General features: G+C 37.9%; 1 protein-coding gene across 1 annotated transcript in view; it reads right to left on the reverse strand.

Annotated features, from left to right (window-relative positions):
* Nucleotides 1–23,030, reverse strand: part of LOC149783998 (uncharacterized) — a 31,254-nt gene that overhangs the window by 5,154 nt on the left and 3,070 nt on the right. The window lies entirely within an intron of this gene.

A 23,030-nucleotide genomic window follows, 5' to 3' on the forward strand; every position in this document is an offset into this window, starting at 1 on the left:
TCATTCATCTGCAGCTTGTTACACGTCATCCATGATTTCGCATCAGAAATGCGCCTCTCTACACCTTGGATGGTAGCGTCAACTTCAGTTGCGTGGCTAGATTTGTATATTTGGGTGTCATCAGCGTACAATTGGTGAGACACAGGTTGATGACCTATGACACTTGAGAGCAGCTGAGTGTATAGAATGAAGATAACAAGACCAAGAACAGACCCCTGTGGAACACCAATACATAGCTTAACTGGGCCGGAGTGTATTCCATTTGAAGACACATTTTGTTTCATGTTGACCAAGTAGGATTTGAGCAACTGTACGGCTGTATCATGAATGCCAAATACATGCTGGAAACTGTAAAGTAATATATCATGGTCTATTGTCTCAAATGCGTACAAATCAAGGAGGGTGAGGACTGTAACCTTTCCGCTATCCAAAGTAGAGAAAATGTCATTAACTACTTTTCGAAGAGTAGTTTCAGTACTGTGGCAAGGGCGATATGTAGATTGTACATTACTAAAAATACTTTGAATTCAGATGAGACACAAGCTGGAATAGAACAACCTTTTCTAAGATTTTTTATATGAATGGGGAATTAAAACATGGGCGGTAGTTTTTTAAATCATTATGGTCTAGTGTTGGATTCTTCAGCAGCGGCTTTACAAAGGCAGTTTTGAAAAATGATGGGAATTCCCCGGATGAAAGAGAGGTATTAATATCATCAGTTAGTGAAGGCAATACTGGATCTAAGCACTCAAGCAGCAGTGATGTTGGAATTGGATCAAGTTTACATGACTTTGGTGCACTCTTCAGCAGGATTGTACGTACGAAATCCATAAGTACAGGTTCAAATTATGGTAATGGTTGCCGCTGAAATACTGTATCCCAACTATATGGTGACAACGAGTCAATTGAAATTGTGGTGTCGGGCTTATCTCTAATGGTTTGTACTTTGTCACGGAAGAAATCTGCAAACACGTCCGGAAGGTCGACTGGAGAGAAGGTAGTTGGAAGTGGTGTACATTTGTTCCTTGACATTAAATTGTTAGCAATCTCGAAGAGCTGTTTGCAGCTGGAACTTTCTATGATCTTAGTAGTGTAGTGGGCTGATTTCGCTGCATGGACTATATCTGTGACATTCTTCTTAGCGGCTTCAGAGATCTGCTTATGAATAGGTGAGTCTGGTGCAAACCCAAAGCCTCCCAGCTTTACGGCGGTCTCTTTTAGCAGTGAGAAGCTGGTCCGTAACACTGCTATATCATTGACAACACTTTTGAACTGATACTCTGCACTTGGTAGCTGGGGCATGTTTGTCTAGCAATGAACGCGGGCAGTTATCGAGTTCTTCTGCTGTAGGAGGTAAGCAAGTTGTTAGGTTTGCTTGGATATCATGCATTAGTTTGGTTCTATTTGTCATACGGAGGTTTCTCTTAGTAGCAGATAAAGGTGGAGGGTTAGGGACTGATACGTCAAGATGGTAATGCAGAGGTGATCTGATGCAAGTTCGTGGGTTACCAGGGAGGACCGTAGAATGTTATCATCATGTCTATAAAGAATCCAGTCTAAAATGTGATCATGTTTATGGGTGGTTTGGTTAACTGACTGTCTGCGGTTGAAAACGTTAATGGAATCTAGAGGTTTTGATGTGTTTGGGTTTCCTGGACAGTCAAAGTGAAAGTTGAAATCTCCAAAAATAATCAGGTTGCCACCTATCGAATTTCCATACTCCAGGAGATTCGGAAACTGCTCCTAAAAGAGAGATTCAGTCAGCTCGTTATTGTCAACTAGGAGGAGGGCGGTATAGGCAGAAAAAATGGACTCACCTTTGCTCCAGTGTGAGTGTGGTTTGGACTAGTTCAAACGATGTGTGGTCGAAATTGAATGTTGTGGTGTGGTTAAGACGTTTGATCATGGAGTTCTTTGTGATGACAGCAATTCAACCTCCGCGAGAGCGGCGGGGGAACGACTTGACGGAGTAACCAGTGGGTGTTAGATCCGCGTACGTGGGCTCATCGCCTGATTTTTTGTCGCCATGTTTATGTCAGGAAAAAGACGTCGATAGTCTGGTCGTTGATTAATTTAACTATTTCTGTGCGATTTTCCGGTGGTCCTACTGATTGAGCATTGAATAATGCTATACGCAGAGATATCTCTTGGATAGTTGATACAAAGGTTGACGATTTAATAGGGATTTGAATTAGGTTATCTAAATTAAGGGTCGAATTATTTAATTATTGTTGAGCCGGAAAGGACATAACGGATATAACTGGAATTTTTCGTCCTGTTCTACGCCGGCCAGCTTTGAAACAACGTTTCTTTTTCACTTCTGTTTACATTTAAGTAATGATGAATGTAGACCCAGTTCGTTTAGTCTAGAGCACAATGTAGTGTGGAGAGCCAAGGAGTGGTCATTTAAAACAATTAATCAGGGTCCGTCATAGCATAAACGGGTAAGGGAAGTTGTAGAAGTGGAGCAAGACAGCTGAGAAAAAGTATAATTGTTCTCGTTTCCAAAAGGAGGAGATGAAGAAACACATACGAACTGAACAGCCAATACATGATGAACACAATAACGAAGACGAAAACAGGCAACAAGCACATATATCATGAAAACGGCACAAAAAACGGAACAGCTGCTTCAAGCCGGTTAAGCGATAGCGGCCATCCTGTACACAGGAGCCAAGGATAATAAGGTACCATACAACAACTGAAAGATTATACAATTTATTTTAAATTTTAACCTTTTCTCTTTGAATATATTTCGGATTAGAAAAAACTTTAATGAGAACGTGTACAACAAATTATCAATCTTCTATTGCGGCTACCCTCTGTCGTACTAAAGAAATAATTCTGGCGAATTTAACAAGAAACCGTTAACACGGACACCTGATCTCCCCTCAAAACTAACTGACATGTCCTCAGGAACACATAGACGTATCAACCACGGCATTCCACTGAGCTGAGCAACTGAACTGTGCCCAATAATGACTACGCAGAGAAATTATCTAACCAAACAACACTAATCCTTATGACCTTACATACAATCAGACAAGATGTTTTCCATCACGTCGGCGTGATGGAAAATTTCAATCCACTTTCGAAGGAAGCATTTTGGTGCTTCAAACAATACTAAACACAACAGATTAAGATCACGGAAAAGATGATTTCCATCACGTCCGCGTGATGTTGAATTTCAATCCGTTTTACACATGAAGTGCTAAGGCACTACAAATAGGAATCCATAAAAGAAAAGCAACCATTACAAGACAGTCAAGTTAAGCAAAACAACCTCTTTATACGAGCAACTAGAAATAGCATTAATTAATAAATAATCATTTGAGATTAGAGCAATTTAACTGATAAATAATAAGACTAAAGTTAACAGCAAATAACGCTAATACCAATATAATATACAACAAACTTTTATCTGGATGTTTTCCATCACGTCCGCGATTTGTATGTGATAGTCATTGGAATCTCAGTTTGCAAATAATAATGATCATATGTGCACCTCCTAGGACCTAAAAAGACTTTGATATTGCTAGGACTAGCGCTTCCACCCATATGCAAATTATAATTGTCTTATTGGTAGTCTCTCGACCCGAGGAAGACAAGTTGTTCGATCTCATCGACGGTGAACGCGCGTGTGGCTCCAGAATCCAAATTCCGATGAACACAGGCGGTTGTAGGTGGGGCATGGGACGGTGGTTGGATGTGGTTGGGATGCAGTTATGTTACGTCTCTCACGAGCTGCAACAATTTCACTATCGGCGGTCAACCTCGAAGGTGGAACATGTTTTACTGGTCAAGGCTCGTCAGAGGCTTCCTTGAGGCAGTGAGTTCGAACTGGTGGGGTTGAAGATCTGTCCATTTGGCGTGCGTCTTCAGAATGTCCTTGTACCTCTTGCGAAGGCGGCCTTGGTTTCGGTTGCACTGGGCTAACTCGCCAAAGAACAACTGTTATGGGATTCTGTTTTGATCTATGTGGATGACATGGCCAGTCCAACGAAGCTGGGCCTGGATTAGCTTTGCGTTAATGATTGTTGTGCTGGCTTTATCAAGTACTTCCAGGCTGGTGATTCGGTCCATCCACTCGATCCGCATGAGGGATCTCGGGGAGCGCTGGTGGATGTGTCCCAACTGACTGATATTTCTTCGGTAGACAGTCCACGTTTCACAGCTATACACTAAAGACGTGAGGACAACTGCATTTTACACCTTCATCTTTGTTGACAGACGTATGTCCTTGTGATCAAAGACTTTGGTTAGGAGTCGTCCGAGTGCTTGACTGGCTAGAATCATCGCAGTAATCTCTTTGTCCAGGGATCTATCACTGGATTTTGTGCAGCCAAGGTATTTGAAACAGTCCACATTCTTCAGCTACGTGTCGCCAATGGTGATGCAGAGTTGTGGAGCGACGGTCTTGGGGGTGGGCTGGAAGAGGACTTCTGTCTTTGCTAGGCTTATGGTGAGTCAAAATAAGTTGGAAGCTTCAGAGAACCTCTCCACGATTGCCATGAGGGCACAGTCGTCAGCAAACAGTGCTTAAGTGATGAGTCTTTCTAGCGCCGTGGGTTTTGCAGCTAGTTCAAACACTGATCCATCCACGCGATCTCTAATGTATATACCAAGGTCAAGGTCAAAGATGGCATGGAGCAGTATCTGTGTGCACAAGAGGTTGAAAAAATACCGGAGCCCTGTTTGACACCGTTACATATGGAACATTTCTCAGAGGATTCACGGTCTGAGAGAATCTCTCCAGTCATGCCATTTGCTAGAGCCGGATGAGGTTGGTAAACTTCTGAGGACAATCAAACTTCTTGAGTACTACTCACAGTGCGTCCCTGTTGACTGTATCTATCGAAAACCTTTACCAGGTCCACGAAGATGGCATACAAATTCTCGTTCTGCTCACGGCACTTCTCTTGGACTTGTCTCACTGCAAAGAGACAAACCGAAAACCACACCAAGACTCTGGGAGGTTATCTTCTTACACTGACACAATAATGATGCGAACAAGTACTTTGTTGGCTATGGAGAGCAAGGATATGCCCCTTTAGTTAATGCAGTCCGCACATGTGCCTCTATTCTTATAGAGGGTCACAATTGACGCGTCGCGGAGGTCTTCTGATATCTCATCTTCCGTCCAGATGCTGATTAGCACATCGTGGAATGCCTCCAGAGTCTTTTCACTGACAGCCATATAACCTCCGCTAGGATACCATCCTTTCTAGGGCCATATCACAGTTCATTTGTTTAATGGCCGTCCTAAACTCATCTATCGTTAGCGGAATAGCAAGTTGGTCATTCGTTGGCTGTTGGGGTACTTGGTAAAAAAACAAATTGGCTGACCGATAAGGGTATGTTTAGGAGCTGACTAAAGTGTTCTTTCCATCTGTCCTTAACGCTCGCCTTGTCCTTCATTAATGTACTACCAACTGCAGCAAACAAAGGGGAAGAGCCAAACTTTGAAGGACTGAAGATTGACTTGATGGCGTTGTATAACTCTTTGGAGTTGTTAGTGTCGGCATAGCGTTGCATTTCATCCGCTTTCCTTTCCCGCCAATGGTCATGCATGTTTCGGATTTCTCTCTGAGCCTCAGATTGATAGGATCTGAAGCGGTCCTTTTCTGGGGATGAAGTTTGTGTCATTCCGCCAGTCCATGAATCCTTTCTTTCTGGCAAGCAGATCTTCAATGGCACCGTTGTTCTCATCGCACCAGTCTTGATGGGTTCGCTTCTTAGGGCCCAGAGACGACATAGCTGTTTATCTTATCTTGTCCTTGAGTTTGTTCCATTTATCAGAGGCAATTCCACGTATATGTCGATTGGTGGACAGCTTGTCATCTAAGCTCTTCTGGAAATTGAGCTGGTTGGAAGGCTGTTGAAGTTTGACAATGTTGAAGCCTTTGCGTACAAGCTTAGGGCTCATTGCATGATGTGGGGAAATGCGCACCTTTAAGGTAGTTCAGACAAGTCTGTGGTCTCTACAGCATTCCGCTACTCGCATGGCATTGGTGACGAGGACATCATGGGCGTAGCACTGTGGATTATTACATAGTCAATTAAGTGCCATTGGCGAGATCTGGGGTGCATCCTTTGTTCTTCTGTTTATTCGCCATTGTGAACATTGAGTTTGTGATTAGGAGGTCGAATTGTGCGCATTTGTTGAGTTGGAACAGGCCGTTGTTGTTCATCTTGACAACGTCGTGTTTTCCAAGCACACCTTTCCATCGACAATAATCGCAACCAACACGGGCGTTGAAGTCCCCCAGAAGTTTGATCTTGTCGTCAGCTGAACCTGAGCTAAGTACAGAGATGAGATCCGTATAGAACTGCTCAATGGTTTCCGCTGTGCTCGAGAGGTTAGGGGCGCTGGCGCTGATGATCGTTGCGTGGAGTTTTTGACTTATAGGTAGTCACAATTTCATTAGCCTCTCATTGATGTAAACAGGCAGGTCCAGAAGCTGCTTGAGAAGACTCGAATTTATAACCAAGCGGACTATGTGGATCCTGTCCTCGTGTTGAGCTTTTCCTTTCCAGAAGAAGGTGTATCCGCTTGCTAGCTCAGTCAGAGATCCTTCCTCTAAGAACCTGGTTTCCGGCAAGGCTGCAATGTCAATATTATATCGTGAAAGCTCCTTAGCAACTAAGCCTGTTCTCGTGTGAGGTCTTGCTACGTTCAGTTTGTCAGTGAGAGTATGGATGTTCCATGCTCCAATAAGAAGTTTTCTCTTTGATAGTTTTGACCAAAGATATGGAAGATCTTGCAACCCATGGCAAGCTGGCCATATTTTGAAGGGCAGGCTATTTTAGGCCACTTTTCTAGGCCCCTCCCTATGCAGGATAAGCAGCGTTGTCTTGCAAAGGTATGCTCGGTCGCCCTGGATGCTGACTAACTGTTCAGTTGCCCTGGGTACAGATAAGAGCTACCACTTGTCCAAGTGCCGCCGACGTGCGGTTCTCTGACTGCAACTTCCAGTGGTCATCTCCACATATTGCTTCACCTGTCGCCCATGGCCGTAGGACATTTGTAGAAGCAGGTAAGGAACGATGGGTGTGATGAGGAAGAATGATAGGTGCGCAACATAACCTGTGTGTAAAGGAGATTAAAGTGAAACAGCCTCTGATAGTTGGAAATCAGTGGTACGAATATTCTTCACGGTTTGGGACTACTTCTGCTGAATTAGATGGCCATGGCGCCTTCAGTGTCTTGTCATGCCCTGCGCTCTCCACAAAGCGTTTGCAATTTCACCTTCATGACCAATGGATCATTCAGTTGATCTATTCCGCCCAGTCTGTAGAAGCTGGCTTTTGCATGCGATGATAGGCAAGCTCCTAAGCCATCGAGCGTTTGAGGACCGTCGGCTAACCCCAACCTGGTTTAGCCGCCCAGTCGAAGTCGTTGTCCTTGGTGTGGCCTGCATGGAGCCAATGGTGACAGCCGAGCCCCTGGTGGGGTCCAAAGGTGGACGAGCTACTCCTGAAGGATTATGAAATGTCCCCCATCAGAGGTAACACCCCTCTACCAGAGCATCCCAAGCACCATAATTGTTTAGACTAGTAATCAGCTTCCTAAGTCCTGCTTGGCTTAAATGGCCATTTTAAAAGAGTATTCAATGCCTTGGTTAAAGTGAGACAAAATAACAGATAAATAGGAAGAATTTGACATTCAGGAAGACATTATACGATCAAGCATATGGATAAATAACTTTACTTAGTTTAATGACGTTACGTTTCTTTTTATCTGTCATTCAAGCACAGCCTATCAAGAGGCAAGAGTTAGAAGATCGTCCTAATGGGGGATTTACTGTGTGTACTGAATAATCAATTTTCTTCGTAGCGTCAGAGGTGAGAAAACACATCTTTTTTACACTAGGAATTCAATGTCAACTAACAACAAATTGGAAAATAATACATGTTATACTTTAGTAAGATCAGCCCAGCAACTGCACATTTCCAAGGATTGCCTCAACAATGCTGAAACAGATTCCAAAGTCTTTCGGCGAAACATTTTTTTTTAAATTTCTTTTATTTTAGTGCTCAAATAAGACTACCAAACGAGAAAAAATGCTTGAAAATAATGCTACATGTTTGCAGCACGATGCCCCGATGTTAGACATCACTACAAACTGCCACACTGTAGATATCGTAGCGATATGACTGACAAATTGTTAAAGCATCGTTAAAAACCAAATCACACGCACAGCTCATCCGATAATGTTTTCAATGTTGGATAAACTCGCTACCATTTACAGGTTTACTTACTCTAACTTCATTAAAATTATAGTATTTTATTTTGGGTTAAAAAGCCTCGGGATATCATTCACGTCATATGGTTTCCCGTATGTGTATTTGGAATTAAAACGTTCAGACGATACATTTCTGACAGTGCCAGAAGTTATAATATTTGCAGCTACACGCTCTTTTAAGTATGTTTTCTAACTAAATCCATGCAATGTTCGTTATTTCGAAATGTATGGATTCATCCGGGAAGAGTGATGACGGACGTTGACGTTTAATTCTCGAATGTGACGTTAACATTGTTTTACTAGCGTTGAAGTAAAATGTCGAGGTCAATGGCGTTATTTGACCCGGATTGCCTATAGGGTAAATCCTGTCATCATGTTATCCGAAAGTTAAGAAGCCCTTTGTAAGCTGACAAAAGATGGTTGCCAAAATTGTCGCCAAACTGGCCCTTTTACAGCTTAAATCATACGATATATATATATATATATATATATATATATATATATATATATATATATATATATATATATAGTTTCATTGATATTAAATTTAGACCTCCATGTTTCAAGGAACGTAGATTTGAATTAAATGTTCCATTGGTCATTGAGTACATATGACATTTAGCAGAGTAACAATGGGAAGTTCAAACAGTCTGATAAATTTGGTTTTCCCAGAAAGAAACCACTTAATGATTCCTCCTATCATTTCCCCAATGAATATGTTTGCATACATGTGTGTGTATGATTGTACTCCACGTGCAAGGAGCTTCATCGGCTGGAGAGCTGCATCGACGTGAGCTAGCAAGGCAGATTGACATACACTAGCAACACACAAGTGATTCCTTATAAGAACGATTAAGTGTGCCATTAGAAGCAAAACAGTTTGCCATATACAGTATTGTGAAATAATTCGAGTCTGTTGGTAATGTAGTAATCAAATTAACATACTAATAGTGTGGTTGTATGTTGCATGAGACTCAAGTAGAATCAATACAACTGGTGAATGTTGCCTTTATTACCGGCATTTAAATCTGCAATCGCTATTTAAAGATCGTTAAATCAGTATGAATAGTTTAATGGGTTTTTCAAGATTAGATAATTGCTGTCGTAATGTAAAATACCGGATGATGAGGCATTCAGATTAAATAACAACACCACATAATTACCCATCAACAATTTTAGAATTCCACCACATACTAACAAGAAATTACTTAATCAGGGTAGATGAGCATAAAACTGCCCATTGGTAGGGAACCCTATTTATGCAGCTGAACAAATAGCCTAGATATGTGATTAGAAATTTGAAGTAGGCAATGTAGAGAACTGGAGAATATTGTAAGCTGACGAAAGCAATTATATCGCACAAAACGGTTAACCAACAGGCTGGACATACTTTAGCAGAAATGTAACGGATGTGCAAATAAAACTGTATCAAGTTCAAATGAAAGAATTACAATATATGCAAACTTTATTGTGGGAGCAAACGGTTAAAACAGAACATCTGTTTCCACCATCTGTTTCAATGGTAGCAGACTCTGTTGGAAAATAATCGAACACTAACTTTGAGACAACACAGTTATGATAAACATAACACCACCGTGGTAAACTTATGCTACAAAGCGGACGATTCTATGTCACAATCTTTACATAAAACATATCTTCCATGACAAGACAAGAATAATTTTCAAAAATGAGTAAATGCAAGGACATTTTCTTCATTGGATAAAAAGAGTACTAATATACCTTACATAACAAAATCTCTAACACCGCAAGAATCTACAACAGAGTCCGCTCAACGAAAAGCCTTGAGTAATATGTACTTTCGTGCGAATAACTATTTGTCTTTTTTGTTGGAAACTTGTATTGCCTGCCATAGGTCTGTAGCAGTCAAAAAGATATATATCTAACATTAGTTGCATGTTACAATATATATATATATATATATATATATATATATATATATATATATATATATATATATATATATATATATATATATATATATTTATTTATTTATTTATATGGTGGCTGTCATTGGTGGGGCATAGGTATAAAGGTTGCAGTAATATGTGAGAAGGTGTGAAGCAAACTTGTACAGTCCTGTCGTTTTCGACTTAGCCATTATACAACATGTTAATTAAATTAAGGTACAAAAACAACGAAAATCCTTTAGATTTGATTATCAATAACAAGATAATTGAACAGTATCGGTAAGACGTTCTTCGAGGAAATTAACATTAGGATGTCACTTTGTGTGTTTAACGGGAACTTCACACTGACAATAACACATCTCCTTACTTATTTGCATACTGCGTTTCAAACGCATTTATAATTAACAAATATCGAGTTTCTTTTCTAAATTTAGGTTCGCCGCGAATATCAAGAGATGTGTTTCAAAGGTGAAGCACTTTTTGAAGGATTTTATATGACGTCATGGGCGGCTGTAAAGTTTGCTAAACATAATTCTTTGTGCGTATGCACATTTAAAAAAATCCACGTGAGCAATGAAAAAATGCTTTCGTGTGCATGTGCAATAAATAATATGTACTTATAACATGCAATATAGGACAAGACCTTGCGCATGCACGAACGAAACATTTTGAACGAAACGCTTAGAAACCTTTAACATGGAAATAAAAGTAAAATAATTAAAAATCTTAACGACAACAATATTACAAAAAACAAAAGGATTGACTAAAGTATTTACATCCATATCATTTGGGTGGAATGCAATGGAAGCCAGGAATGCCGACATTGGATCACGTCGAAGTATGCTTCTTTAACGAAAAGAATAAAAATGTGCTAACATTAAAAAAGTGCAAAGATTGTTTAGTTTCATATAATGGTATTTATCATTTGATTTCGGCATCGATGAATTGCATGGCATTTCAACCAGTTGAAGTATAGATCAACAAAACTTGAAACACTTCCATTTGAATTACAATTTATTATAAAGAGTATATTAGGGTAAGTAATGTTCGCCTATATTATCATGAATAATTTATGGAAAGGAGTCGATATGTGCCAAGAGTTTAAGATATTTGCGTCTCCCACTCACAAACATAAATATCTGATGATACGTCTTTTAGTGTATAACGTAGAACAATTATGACTTAAACGTAAAGTGTTAGCAACAATGCCAAATCGTCTGCGTGATACCAAGTTGACTGGTACATAAAGATCAGATACGGGACTAACCATTTGCTTACACGGTTGGCTGAAGCGAGAATAAAGTTGGATAAAGCAATAGTGGAGGCAAAATGTTTACAGTGACAAACTTATCTGACAGTACACAATAGACCCGTTCTGAAGAAGAAAACAAACTTATCCATCATACTTTAAAAGTTATAACAGCACGTATAGATTCATTTAGCTAAAAAAAACATTACCACATCAACGAACTGAAGCATTAAAGTGCATATGAACGAACAAGACTATTCTTTCCAACTGAATAGGTTCACAGCCAAGATCAAGTACGTCGCCATGCATGCTGTGTGGGTGTATCTATTTACGGAAAACAGGGATTTTGGTAATACGACCACTGACAATTTCTAACTTTAGTACACCAAACCATAGACTGGATTGCAAATTGATACTTTTGATATTCATCTACAAAACCATAGTAACTTGTGCATAAGTTAAATAACAGTTGGTTCGCTGCCTTTTTGTACTTTTAACAAAATAAGTGAGTTAACCAAACACTTCTCAAACTCTGAGCTAAAAGTAATTTTTAAGAATAATCTTTTATTATAGGATAATCAGATTGGCTTTCTATAGATAGTACATTTTCTTTGATTTATGTGCCAGTGAGCAAAGACAACTAACCGACAAACCTAGACACATTGATGATTTCCGTCGAAGTTGCGACTTGTGGCTTCAAACTAATTTTGTAAAAATTAATAATGCAACCACATAATTTAAAATCATGAAAAGATGTTCTTAGCAATTGTCATCATTGAGTCTGTTCCCAAAACATATCAATTTAAAATCCAGGAATATCTTGGTTCGCCAACAGTCTTATGGTGTCAAAATGGCGTAGTCCAAAACTACTTTTAATAATCCAAAATAGTTCCAGAATTAATATTGGAGTCCATTGTGCACTTTCTATTCTCACTGAATAATCCAACATATCTTTCCTCTCCAATAATATTTAATACAACATATACAAAGAAAATGAGAAAAGTGCCCTGCATTTGCTAGTTATACACAGCCGTACATTGAATCTGATGCATTTTTGTAAATGTTGTTACGTGACAATTTGTAAAACTCCAATATAGTTAAGCAACCAATATGACCTATCCATGCAATGAGAAAAACCATAATTCTTGACACATGTTTAGGAAAAGGAAATCAGATTAAGAAATAGTAAAAGAGAGGTTTATTTTGCCAAATGTTATTTAGACACCTAGGATATGCAACCGTGATTGCCCAGCTGCGTTAGGGTGAAAGTCGATTGATTTATATATCAAATAATGTCCAATTTCACAGACCAATCTCTACCTACTGAGCCTTCCGCCTCCCTTCCTAATATATCCACTCGGCCATACGGGTGCCAATTAGTCAGTAGTCAAAAATATTACCATAACAGGTTATTCTGCTTTGATATTTCAAAAATGCCTCATGATATTTAAAACTATTTTATCAAAGTGTTATTACGATGCCCAACAATATTTGTCAATGTATCTTTTAGTTTATTGTAAGCGTTTTACTTTAATTACACTGTGTTCTTTTGGGGCTTAATTTATGTTTATTTCCGGCGTATTAATATTTTTTTCCAATGATTATGCATATTTTGTTTTAAATGTAGCTTTTGCGCCCCACCCCCGATTTCACTTCCCTGACCTAACTATGAAAGCAAGGTTGTCGTTTACTAAATTCTTAAGCAGGTCTGATCTTTTTATAACTTTACTTGATGCTGGTGTTCAAAGATTAATTTCGCTCATTTTAATATTATTGCAATGAAAATGATTCTAAGACAGGATCAGCACTAAATTAATATATGCAGTCATTATCTATTTAATGATATTGCTTGAACAATTACATGCGAAAAATAGGATTATAAAAAAGACGTGACTTGACCCTCTTGAATATCATTTGCTGATTTGAACTTTCCGTAGATTTAAGGTTATCTAACATGACTTGTGCTCTTTACGTCATGTTGCAAAAACACACTTCAGTCTTATGGCAAATATAAAAATTAGTTTTAGTGTTGAAAATATTGATAGTTGGGATAAGAACGAGTTCCTTGGATAGTCCGAATAGATCAACAACGAACATGTGCACATGCTACAGTTGCGTTTGCATTAATTTATTCAAAACTAATGAAACATTTGCGTGTCAAGATTTGTAAAATTGTTTCCCCGTCAGGTACGTAGCATTAGGCTCTGTTAGGATTATACTTTGCTTATATGTTTAGTAGACTTGAGCAAAATACCTCAGCCTGGCTATTGCATCAGCTTAAAATGATTTTTAAAGAACAATGTTTTCACCGATTAGTAAGTTGCATGTTTGTGTTCTTTATTTAAATGGATGTTGAAATAGGCTACAAAGTATGACAGCTGTAGTTATTATCATTGCATATGATGTTTAAAAAGACAAATATAGTTTGATTTAAAATAAAATGCTTATTGTACCTTTAGAAGAAACATTTAGGGAAACTGAATGGACTTCTTAAAAATTCAGTAGTTACCATCTACGTAGAATGCGTTGGTAATTTATGGAAAAGTGCCAAACACTTTAGCAATTTATATTCTTCAGAACTTGTATGGAGCCATTAGCATGTATTAGAGATACGAACATACATGTCTGATGATTTCATTGTGTCTCAGAATTAAACGGGGTATTCGTATACGTGTACTCATATCTCACTCTTAATTTTGTTTAAATCGCCCTTTGGTAATTTCTTGAAAGGCGGAACATATAAGACCTTATCACATATCATTTACTTCACTTTTTTATTGCTTCATAGGTGAAAAAATGTTTTGTTTAAGTAATAAATTGCTCCATGAAAGAATGCAAACTAATTCTATTGCATAAATATAACTGATATCAATATTACGTAGGCCAAACAAAGGTTCAAGATCTTGTTTTTGTTGTTGCTGTTGTTGTGGGGTTTAACGCCATTTTGCAGCACATGATAGGCTATACATGGCGGCCAGTATTAATGGTGGAGGAAGAACCAGAGAAAACCCCGGAAAGAACCACCGACCCACGAGAAGCTACTGGCAAGCTTTCTCACATACCCACATTGGCTGAATCTTAGACTCGAACCGCCGCAGACAGAGGTGAGATGGCAGTGAACCGTAACGAAGAGTGCTTTAGACCACTCGGCCGCTCGGGGCCCCGGTTCAAGATCTAGTATGGACTGAAAGTATTGATACCTTAAAGAAACGTTGGTGACAAGGATACAATGCATGAGCCAACTCTTCAAAAGGAAACGACGTTAACAGAGCCGCTTTTCTAAACGATTTCAAAAAGGCAACTTTATAAGAGTGACTTGCATGTTTAATCCCGTTAAGATATTCACAGCCTAAATAGAAATTAGTCCGAATAACCTTACCAGTAGTATTATAATTAATAAATACAAGTCATGTTATCTAATTCTTACTCACAGTCAAACAAGTTTTTTCTCTGGCTTAGCGCTATTTTTCACCACATAACACATATCTGCCAGTATACTTGAGAAACCGGGAAAACCCCAAGAATAAGGACCACTGACCCACGGCAAGATTATGGCAAGTCACATGTGCCCATTTTAAGGCCCCAAACCACGCCGACAGAGATGAGATGCTAGTGATAGGGGTCCTCTACATATAAACTAGTATAATCATACAATCCAAAGGAGTCATGTTCTTGTTATCTGTGTACCAGTGAAATTAGTGTATACCGTTCAAGCTTCTACATAGACGTGCCCGTTTGATAATCAACTCAGTCTGGATATGCATAATTCCAATCTAACAAAAATAAAACTGGAAATTACAAATTGTACCCAAATAAGAACCGAGATAAATATTTCAAGGAACATAAACGCAAAATATTTTCCCACGGTTAAACGCTGAATTATACGCAAGATCACCCTTTACAACAACAGATTTACTTTATCTGGTCTTGAAAAATGTACAGCAAAACATATTTATTCCTTTGCAAATATGCTAATGTGCATCAAAAGGAGATCATCTTATAAGGTCAGCAGGAAATATTTTATTTCCATTGTAATACGCAACATCTCGACGTCTACCTGCGTTTCCGCCTCAAACAACACATCTAGAAGACACATACCCATATTACTCGTGTTCATGATGCATTTTGAGAAAGGAAATATAGTACGTATATCTACGTTTGAACATCTTTGACGAAATATTTCTACATTGAACACCATCGTAATTTTACAAATTTTTTTCACAATCGGAGTCAGCCAAAAGAAACAAAAAAGAATAAATATATGTTAGCAATTTATTAAACAGTGTCCCTTAATGTGTACGGACTGTTCCGAGTAATCTAGTGCTTTTGAAAGGATCAAAATGGCGTTGCTCATGTAGAAAATATACAGATATACAGCACTGATGTATGTATCATCATAGCAAGAGTGTTATAAAAGGATAAAAATCGCACACTGATTATTATGCAATGCCAGATATGGGGAACTATCCACATACAATGACTTGTTTGCGTATGGATTGACACAGTTGGAATATGCATAATCTCAATCAAAATCCCCGAAACGTCAGAATACATCAAACACGCCTCAAGCTTATTTGTGCACTAGCCAATCCAGCACGCCAAAGGCGCAATCTGTGTTATAGCAGAGTTATATAATGGTGTACTGCTACAAGAGATTACAGATGGATCTTGCAGTGCAATTTGTTTGGAACAATTCAACATACCCAAATAGCTGTTATGTGCTCTTTTGCGAGAAGCGTTTGCAGCACATCATAACAACTCAGCCTATGAAGCATACGAAGCTACGATGTATTGTGTCCAATATGTAGATATTCTGCAGGTTCCACTAAAAATGATAGCCAGACAAGTGAAGGAGCATCTAGATTTCCAGTCAACAAGTCTTACAGACTCACCAGAGAAATCGAAAGTAGATCGTTTGTGTGTCACTTGTAACACCGAGGATGCCGCTATCCCGGCTGAAGGATTCTGTGTAGTATGTGACCAAGCCATGTGTGGAGATTGCTTGAACTTAAGTAGGAATATGAACATATCAGAGGATCATAGTGTAGAAGAATGTGCTTGTAACCCTGAAAATGTGTTGAAATATGTGGAAGGCTTTGCCTGTTCGGAACACCAGGGAGAAGATATAAAATACTAATGCATGTATCACAAGTCCCCATGTTGTGCTATATTCTATTATAATGGCCATAAAAGTTGTTCCAGCGTGATAGACTTAAACAGAGAACTCCCTGTTCTGCATTGTGAAAACGAGCTAGACGAAATTATTGCGGATATGAGGCAAATCGAGATCTATTTAAAGAATTATATGGAGATGAACGAGGCCTGTGTTAGTAAACATGAACCACAAATTAATGGACTGTCCATATCAGATTGGTAAGACAAAAAGCCAAACGAAATTTAAACAAGTTAGAGAAAAGGATGAAAGCAAAGGGAAACAAAATTTACAAAGACATTGTCAGGAAAGAAGACGAGTATCATCAGAGCTTGTCACTACTTGATACCGTGAGAAATTCACATCTCCTTGAAACATAATATAATCATGTAGCAAGTTTCAAAATGCTCTGATTGAGGAAGAGATGACTGGAGAAAAATATTTGAAAATTTACATAATTAGCATTAGAGGTGGAATTCGCTCTTCCGATATAATCCGTTTTGTCTTTGTCTTCGTCTGAATTGGGAAACGTTGCACCTACCACCATATCCAACACCCTACCGCTAACATGCCGGTAAAGGCCAACGAAAGACTGTTTTGTTGAGACAGCTGTTGTAATAGATCGTAAAGTCTCTACTGGTAAGACACCATTGTATAATGGTGTCACATTTCTCCCTGGAGACAGAATGATGCTTGCTTATGGTAGCATTAAAAAAACATATAACTAAGCTCTCCTATCAGTTCATCACAAGTCACACAATACCAGGTAGTCCATATACGATTTGCGTACTGGATGACCAGGAGGTGGCAATGTCATTGGTTAATAGAAATCAAATAAAGATATTATGAGTGGTTGGTGAAGTCATAGGGTCAATCCGAACAATAACAACCAGATATAATTTCAATGGCATATCAGCTGCTGGGTAGGGAGAGATGTTCGTGGTAATAACAAGAGTCACTGAAGTCTGATCAACACGAGAGTAAATGTAAAGTCTACTCATCACACACATCACACACACTTGTATTCCATACTGTAACGACAACTGCTTAATAATGAATAATGCAAACACGAGTTTATGTTTGTGTGCGCAGCGTGAATTCACTTGTCTGATTTAACATGGATTGGTTGTTTAGCAGTTTAAATACAGCCCTGACAATCTTACATACCCACATGGAGAAGCTGTGGACAGATATGAAAGAATTGCTGCTCTTGGACACACTTCTGACAGCATTCATCCGCTGTCTCCAGGTGGGTCGGAAATACAGGTTTTAAATACAGGAGTACTGAAATCTCCGTTTAAGATTTGCATTGACGAGAGTAAGGATATGTTAATCATCACGAACTACTACGAAAACTATACATTTATGAGTTAAAATAAAAGTGAACAGAAGACCAGTTTAGTGCTACATTAATGTAAAAAATTCTTCAATAAAAACAATCAAATCTTAAATGTAATTAAATGCTAATCACATAGTATCAATAAGCGTAGACCAGTTTTGCTTTCATACAAGGAATATTGTAAATGTCTATGATGTTATGGTGTTTTCACATAGCTTGCAGTGTTTATCATTATTGTTATTATTGTTATTATTATTATTGTTATTATTGATAACCTATTCACATAAATATTGTTTGAAAATGAATATATGATATGTTATTTCAGATAGATAAATATAATCAACTAATCCGATTATCACATGACAGTGTAAAGATAATATATATGTTCACCAAATAAATTATGTTAATAGATAATATTCAATGCAAATTCTATTATACGTTTAAGCAAATTTCTCGGTTTTACTATTTGGACACTAGAAATGTTCCAAAATTATCAGTGGTGACTAAAATTTACAGATTCAATTCAAGTATCGAAGGTGTATTCAGATGTATATCAATGCTTTGCGATAGTCTCAGACGTTAGTGTGAGAAACGTATTCTCGAGGTTCAAATCCAGAGAAAGATCCCAGATATTGCGCTGACCACCTCGTTTACTTGACGTCTTAAGCGAAGTTGGTGACAATCTACCTGTAAGTGATTACTTTACAGTATATGGTAGAAGTAATATTCCTAAGCCTCAAGGACTTGACGATCACCGGGCCGAGTCATACCAAAGACTTACAAAAATGGTACTAACAGCTGCATCGCTTAGCGTTCAGCTTTAAGAGGTTAGTGTTAGGACCGGTCGGCCTGGTGTCAGGATAATGTGACTGGGTGGGACATCATGGTACATGTCTGCGGCGTGATGCCCCAGTGCTAGACACCACTATAACCTGTTACATTGCAGACATCGTGGCGATGTGACTGAAACATAATTAAAATTACGTTAAAAACCCAAATCACATCACACACACTTGACCAAGATGGAAAATGAACAGGGCAGACTGAGACACTTTTAATTTCCTCAGCGAGTCAAGTCTACGAGCTGATCCTTTCGAAAATGATGGGGATGTAATACTCCTATTTACAAAACTTATCCATAATATAGCTAGTAATATCATCCCAAACGTTCCAGCGATTCTTTAATATGTTACAAAACAGCTGTTTTATAATAAATGAAAATACACTATCAGGGAACAAAAATGGTCCTTAAATATTTATTTGCCAATAAAGCAGCCATAAGTCTGAAAAACTACCGTATATCTGCATAATGCTCGTCATATTATTAGAGAGATAAAATAGGAAAATGGAGATATTGTGACTCTATGTTGAACTCTCTATCCTGTATTACATTAGCGTGGAATATGGTATAGAAATTCATTGGCAAAAATACATGTAGCTCTATCAAGCATTTAAAGAAATCTAATGAAATGGTAATAATCGTCCAAGAACCTCAGTCACGTTGGCTGAAACATTCTTGAAGAACACTTCACACGAGAAGTATTTGGAGAAAGACCACGGTGTCAAAACGGTTCTTCTAAATTTCAAATCTGATCATGTTGAAGAAACCTGCCGGTCTCGGATAGTTATAAAACTCTCTTGATCGGGTCAACGACAGTATTATCAGATGATAGCCACTTTCAACGACTGAAATACTTACCTGACACAGTTTTAAATACAAGGCTAAACATTTTAATACAATTGGAAAATTAACGACTTCTGGCACACTTGGCGTGAAGTTACGATGAAACCAGGATCCAAACCAGGAAACTACGAAACATACAATTTGAACAATCTTCCAATATCATTAGTAAGTCGCATTTGCAAAAACAATGAAATGGATAAAAAAAAATTATTGACTACTCTGTTATCTAGAATCCAAAAACCTACAATCTGACATTCACCGTGGATTCAGAAACTAGATAATAACTATATACTATATTGTCAGATTTAAAACATTTATTAGAGATGCTTTCATAAGGACCAATGTACCTAATTTCCGTATTAGTCGACATGGAGGAAATTTATATCAAATAGAAATAAGGGATAATACATGACCTATTCATCCCAGGTCTATGGATACGCCTTTTTAAGTTTATCTCCAGTTATTAAATAGAGGGTAACTTTAGAACTGAGGTAGGTAGCGCCCATCTGAAACGTATCATCAGGAGATGTGTGTACTGTCCTGTTCTATATCCAAAATAACATCATACAGAAATATCTTAATACATGTACTGACTGTTCATTGTATGTTGACGACTTTGTGATCTGCTACATGTCAATGAATATGTATACTATTGAAAGTCAGCTACTCATGAGCGTCAACACAGTTTAGAATTGGGCAGGAGAAGACGGGTTCAAGATTTCGAAATTAAAACCAAACAATGTATTTCTGCCGATTTTATCATGTTCATGATGACCCATGATCTATATTTACCGTTGTTTTTCTATTAGTATTTAAAAGACACAATAATGGGTTGTTTATGGTGTTTTCAATTTTAAATGGCCTGTACTAAGATTTCCCACGTGGCATATTTTTCTGCTTGAAAGATTTAAAAGGATGATTCTTTTTACTCATGTCATTAAAAAGGAATTTAATCATTCATTCTAAAAGGTTTTAATGAAAACACCTTTTCAGTTATATACCAAGCTTGGCAGGAAGTCTGGTCTGTGTGGGAATCGCTTATGTCACTTTTCATTTCAAGCAAAATTTGTACAAGTAAAATGATTGTTCTTTCACAGAAACGCTGAAAGCTACAAGTGTTAAATTTCATTAAAGAGCGACAACGACATATATTTCAAGACGTGATTTATCTTTAAATGTTTAAACATCTTATTAACTTTTATACGATGACCCAGTCCCTTTGTCGCCCAATCTCTTCGACGCTAAAATATAATCTTGTAAAGAATAAAAATGGTAGTTGGATCCACCTTAAGGTGCCAATACCAGCTCGAGGTCAGTTTGTTGTTATAACATAAACACACTAAAACGCACAATCGTTGGCATCATCACCATATGCAATGACACTCAGAGAGTATTTATACATCACAAATCATTCGCGCCGGTTACGTTCAACAATGAATACCTATATTAACTCAACTGGACGACGTTAAGTTTAGTTAGCCAAGGTCCCAATACTATCACCCTATCTACACTTTGGCGTATCAAGCAGACATTTAATTGCTTCGGATCTGTGAATCCAACGCATCCACTCCATATTAAGCTGTTCACATTTGAACACTGTTCATACATGATCGAGACAAGGGGAGTACGCAACTTTAATGGACTTATAAATATGCACTTTTCCACTGCCTGTCAGTTTTGTACGAATACATGTCACTCAAATACATGTGTAACGCCTTTCCTCTGGTACGTAGTCATACTTCAATGTTAAAATTAAAAAGTAACATTTTAAATCAAATGCCTCCACCATTTTCAACCGATGTACAATGCACCGCTGTTACACGCTACTGGTTAGGTGGCAACTCATGAAATACAATAGATGTCTCTAGGACAAATCACTAACATATATGTTCAATCCGCAAAGGTCTAGATAGGGTTATCATATCAGAGCCTTGGCTAGCAAAGATGAACAATGTCGCGAGAGATCGTTTCAGAGAATATTCAGTGGAGTAATGTAAAAACCAATAGCGATTCTTCTGGCCTAGTGCATTCATCATACTTCAGTGACCAACATCAAATCATATAATTCTAAATGTTGTTTTTTTGTTTGCATATTACAGCTGTGTGTGTTTTTATCATTGGAACTTGGAACACTGTTCATGTAATCTCTTTCATCGGTATTTCGTTTAATTATTACTGAAAGTATGTTTCTTATTATTGCAATGTTCATTATCACTGGTAACGTAATAAGATTCCCGGTCGCAGGATTCAATCACGGTCTATTCTGCTAATATCAACGGATTAAAGATTTCTCTCTCACAATATCAGTATATATATCACAGTAATTGCTATAAAGAAAAGGAAACATATCCACTTAAGCTGTCTTTGTGAATAGGTATCTTTGAGATTATAGGAACGACACTATTATAGTAAGCTGTTACATATGAAATTCGTTTCCTTAAGCCAAAATGTGTAGTCTGTATAAATTATAGCTGATTGAATACAGCCGAAATTAGCCCTTAGCGCGCGAAACTACAGGATAGCAGGCCTAGAGTTTTTTCGTATCACGTCTAAAATATTTATGCTTGCCTTGTATTTTTAATTGGCAATGATGTAACAGCATTTTGACTTTAACGTGCAAGAAGCTAAAGCATCGAAGATATCTGAAGTTTTAAATAATAATTTGTGCCCGTATCACACGAACCAGATATATTCTGATCAGCAGTATTATATGGTAACACTCTCCATCAACGACCATACTTCGCAGGCAAATGAAATAGGACATTCTTGAAACTTAGAGGTTGATAGTAAGGTAATATGGGAATAACGCATGTATACATATATCCTTACATAGCTCGCCGTGTAATGGTATACATATACTGTTTTATCATAGAAATTGTATGTCCTTAAATAATTTGCCAGCACTTCTGCCAGCAAAAAAAGTTCAAGTAGTTTTCAACACAAGTAATTACCAATTAGTTTGATCTTGTATAATAACTAAATGTACATGTTTGCGTAATTATGCATTTCGTCATTACGTCTAAATTTACTTTGAGAAATGAACGACAGGTGAAGAACAGAATTTAATGCATCGTTGTAGAAGAGCCAGTCTCACTTGCAAAAAGAAATAACACAGAGTTAGCATATAAATATGGGGGATCTACAAACATTGTGAACGAATTCGTGGGGATGGAAGGTTATGTCCTAGATCAGTAATAAAAATAAAAAACCCTATTATAATACTACTTCATGTTTTACATAAACCATACTAAACTATTTGAATTTTGCAAAAGAAGGAAAGACGCAGAAACTTTAATATCCAGAAACTGATTATTGCAAGCCGAAAAGTCACATCGATACTTATCGTTATTAATTTTTTGCGTAATATAAAAATACCTTACAAATTAAATTAAATGGCAGATGGTCTGACCTGTACAACTGCAAACGAACTCA

Source organism: Sinohyriopsis cumingii, chromosome 14 (assembly GCF_028554795.1).
Source record: "Sinohyriopsis cumingii isolate HCF-2022 chromosome 14, ASM2855479v2, whole genome shotgun sequence".
Classification (NCBI taxonomy): domain Eukaryota; kingdom Metazoa; phylum Mollusca; class Bivalvia; order Unionida; family Unionidae; genus Sinohyriopsis; species Sinohyriopsis cumingii.